The sequence below is a fragment of the Trachemys scripta genome, chromosome 1 (assembly GCF_013100865.1).
Source record: "Trachemys scripta elegans isolate TJP31775 chromosome 1, CAS_Tse_1.0, whole genome shotgun sequence".
Taxonomy (NCBI): domain Eukaryota; kingdom Metazoa; phylum Chordata; order Testudines; family Emydidae; genus Trachemys; species Trachemys scripta.
Window position 1 is genome coordinate 331,363,171 of NC_048298.1, and position 4,310 is coordinate 331,367,480.

General features: G+C 52.3%; 1 long non-coding RNA gene across 1 annotated transcript; it reads left to right on the forward strand.

Annotated features, from left to right (window-relative positions):
- The first annotated feature begins 3,287 nt into the window (after positions 1–3,287).
- LOC117871909 lies at positions 3,288–4,028 on the forward strand. The gene is made up of 2 exons (XR_004644354.1): positions 3,288–3,545; positions 3,937–4,028. It is a non-coding gene; the product is annotated as an uncharacterized LOC117871909 (long non-coding RNA).
- Positions 4,029–4,310: the final 282 nt, after the last annotated feature.

The following is a 4,310-nucleotide window of genomic DNA, read 5'->3' on the forward strand; positions in this document are numbered from 1 at the left end:
GGGGGGTTGGATGGGGCGGAGGTTGGGGGGGGCAGTCAGGGGCAGGGAGAAGGGGGGGGTTAGATGGGTCAGAGGTTGGGGGGGCAGTCAGGGGACAGGCAGCGGTTGGATAGGCATGGGAGTCCCGGGGATTTGTCAGGGGACAGGTAGGGGGTGGGGTCCTGGGGGGAAGTTGGGGCGGTCTCAGGAGGGGGTACTTGGGGACAAGGAGAAGGGAGGCTTAGATAGGGGGTGGGGTCCTGGGGGGCAGTTGGGGCAGGGGTCCTGGGCGGGGATGATCAGGGGACAGGGAGCAGGGGGGTTGGATGGGTTGGGGTTTCTGTGGGGGGCAGTCGGAGGGAGTGGATGGTGGCAGGGTGGGGCTACCCTCCCTCCCTGTGGAGTGTCCTATTTTTTGAATGTTAAAACATGGTATCCCTACACACAGTGCAGCTCTCCATTCACAGCAGGCTGCAGCATGAGGTCTCAGCTTCCTCACTCCCTCTCCCTCTTTCCTGTTGGTAGTGGCAAGGGAATGCTGGGAAATGTAGTTCTTTCCCTGCTCCAGGGCTGGCTCTATAGGCAGGGAGCTAACCAAGGAACTACAGCTCCCAGGGCCCCCTGTTGGTTCTCAGCTCCCATGCTGGATCCCTGCCGCCCCTGCAAATGGGCTGCCCCAAGCACGTGCTTGCTTTGCTGGTGCCTAGAGCCGCCCCTGCATGGAACCTCTGACCTCCATGACAGAATTGTACCCTTAATAATAGTGATCATTAATAACATGCTTGATAAGGAGAGAATCTGGGATGATATGATGAAGCCTCACAATTAAATTTAACATCTCACTGGCTACTTATACTACAGCTCTCCCCAGCCCAAATGTAGTGCTGTTATTTAGTCACTCGTTGATTAAATACCGCACGCGGTGCTGCAGCAACTGGGATATGGGAGGGGAGACATTTTCCAGGGCGCAAAGGGCAGTTAAACCGCTTACCCTCACTCACTTTCAATGAGAGTTCGGTGCCTCACTGCCCTTCATGCTTTTGAAAGCCTCCCCTGTAATAATGTCTGAAGAAGGATCAGAGGCACCAAAATCCAAAGAGTCTCTTAAAGGGAGACAGGTCCCCTATGTCCAGAACCAAGAATGCATAGTCCAGCAGTTAGGGCACTAGCCTGGGACTTAGGAGAACTGGGTTTAGTTCCTGGCTTTGCCACAGACTGTGTGTGACCTTGGGCAAGTCACTTAGTTATGCTGCACCTCAGATCCCAACCTGTAAAAGGAGGAATACAGCCTGTCCCTACCTCACCGGGGTGTTGTGAGGCTAATACCACCTAACTCCTACATAGGGCTTTTCACCTGTAGGAGTGAAAGCGCTGTACAGACACTGCCTGTATCATTAACCCCATTTTGTAGAGGGAGAAAATGAGGCACAAAGAGAAGAAGTGACATGCCCATGGTCACGTAGCAGGCCAGTGGCAGAGCCACACTATTAAAATGACAGGCAGTGAATATGTTAAAGAGAAATCCATTACAGAGTGGGAGGTGCTCAGATACTGTATGGTAACAGGACCTTGGCTAGATAGACAGACACACATAAGGAGAAAATCCTGGCACGTGAACACTAGTTTTGCTAATTAGTGAGGTTGCCTGACCAGTAGATTCTGATCATTCTGACCCATATTCTGATTCTCTCAATCAAACCGTAGCAGGTACAGGTAGGGCTGCTCTTGGGAGGAGGGCTTTAGGGATGCTATACCTATTACCAGCTGTAGAGCAGCCAGGTATAGGCAATGGGCCACATCCATCCTTGGTGTGGCCCCACCGAACTCTGTGGGCCTGATTCTGCTCTCAGCTACACTGGTGTAAAATTTGAGTGGGTCCACTTGATTAGAGTATGATGGGTGTAACTGAAATCAGAATCAGGCCCACAGACTACAGTGCAATTACATCAGAACATAAGAATGGCCATAGTGTGTCAGCCCATCTAGCTGAGTACGGGGGGAGTAAGGCACATTTTCCATGTGTGTGTCATGAATCAAAAACTCTCTACCTACCCAAAGTTCTCTACAGTATCAAAATGTACACCAGGCTGGCCCAGTTTCACATCACTAAATCTGGGTTTATATTTTTCAGAATCTGAAACCTAATTAATTCATATTTAACGTCTACTAGACCAAATCAAATGCCAGCGTTCTTTTACATAGAGCGCACACAATTGCCTTACAATAGTTCTAGATAAAAGAGGCGGAGAGGCAGTGGTTAGGACACTAGTTTGGAAGACAGAAGACCTAGGTTCTAGTCTCTGCTCTGTCACCTACCCGGCTGGGTGACATTAGACAAGTCATTGCCNAGATGGGCTCAGACTGGAAACCCCAAACCCAGCACTGGTGGACTTGGGGACGCTGAGATCTGGATCCGGAGCCAGAGCTGAATGATGTGGCTTGGGGCAGTCGCTGATTACAATAACCCCTGGTGTGTAGCTGGGCTGTGTGCACTGCACACTGGGCTCCCAACTGCAGGATTTGACTAGTAGTATTTAAAAAAAAAAAGTTTTGAGGTGCAGAAGGAGAAGGAAAAATGTGACACCCTGTCCCAGACCCTGAGCTATTTCTGTAGTACAGGGGTCCCTTTACGAACACAGCAGCCATCTCCATACAGCAGCTAACAAAAAAAAAAGCTTCCATGATCCTTAAATCCTGACCCTGTCCCTCTTCCATCCTGCACTGGCCTTTATTACACAAAGGCCTTGTCTACACTTACGTCAGCACGTAGGGTGCGTGTAGCTACACGTGAAAGGCTGTGGTAGGGAGGGCAGCCAGGCTCAGCTTGGGGAGCTGCCGGTGCCATTCCGCATTGCCTCCCCTCACCCGAGCCTTTCCCCACTGGAATCTTTCACTGCCGTGGGGAAAGGCTCTGGCAGCGGGGAAGGGGCAGGACTCTACCCTACTAAATATAGCAGCGTAGACACGGGAGGCCCTGCATGGGCATGTAGGGTGCATAGCCATAGGGTTCAAGCGTCCCTTTACTTGCCTTAGCCAGGCCTCACCATCTACACTGCTGTTACACCCGTGCTAGCAGGGTCGAAATAGCCCCAAGTGTAGACCTACCCAAAGCAACCACCTCTGTTCCTGGAGTCCTAATTGACTACGCTTGAAGAGGCTTGCGGATTGCAAAGGAAGGCAGGGTCCAAGTTAACACCCTAACCCAGCAGCAGCCCCTCTGGTGGAAATTCGTCCTGGGCTCACTGCAAGGAAACAGTTCCCCCTTAGTTAGGACTTTGTATTGTTCTTCCAAAAAAGTCAGGCAGAAACTAGTCATGTAAGCCACTCACCACAGGGTGGCGCTGATGCTCTGCCTCCCCTACGTTTTTCTCCTCTTAGGTCCCTTTGCAGCGAATCAGATTATGTCTGGTCTCTGTGCCCATTGATGCAGTCTGAGTAGCAGGAGCCCTTCAGCCCCACGGTGACATGGGCTGTTATGTGTTTGAATGATTAATCCTTCCTCTTCCTATTCCAGGCCAGAAGGGCTGAGGTGCTGTTTCCCGAGGAGCTGTTCCAGGACTAGCGAGGTAAGCACAGACACGGGCCGTGCACTACAGCTCTAGGTACACCCAGGAGCGCCGCCAGCGTTTTTGCCACCCTAGGTGGCGGAAGGTCCCGCCCCCGAAATTCCAACGACAATGGGGGCAGCCGAAGATCCGGCCGCCGCAGTCGCCGCCCCCCAAATGTTAGCGCCCAAGGCAACCGCCTAGGTTGCCTAATGGGTTGTGCCGGCCCTGGGTACACCCCTGTAACCCTAGAGGGGCAGGAAACGTGGTCCTTTCAGGTGGAAACGATGGTCGTTTTAATATGAGTGTCGAGTGTTTAGATGCAAGCTGGATGGCTAGAAACAGAGAGTTTGGAAGATCAATATATAGCTGAAGATCATTGCTTTTATTGTGGTTTTTTCCCCTCTCATAGGAGCCTTTCCAAGCGTCACAGAAGTACGGGCCAGAGTTAACACGGCATCGTGTTGTTTGTTGCATAATAAAGCTGCTGCTGATTTCCAAGTGTGTGCGGCCAACTTTCCTCACTGTGCACTAGGCCGCGTGTAGCCATGTGACTGAGATGTCGGCCTTCTCTTTTCTGGGCACTGCACCTTTAATAGTAGAGGAATCTTGCTGGCTGCAAGCATCCTGGCTAGGGTTGCCAGGTGTCCGGTTTTCGACCGGAACACCCGCTCGAAAAGGGACCCTGGAGGCTCCGGTCAGCACTGCTGACTGGGCTGTCAAAAGTCCGGTTGGCGTGGGGCTGGCAGGCTCCCTACCTGGCTCCGCGCGTCTCCCCGCAAGCAG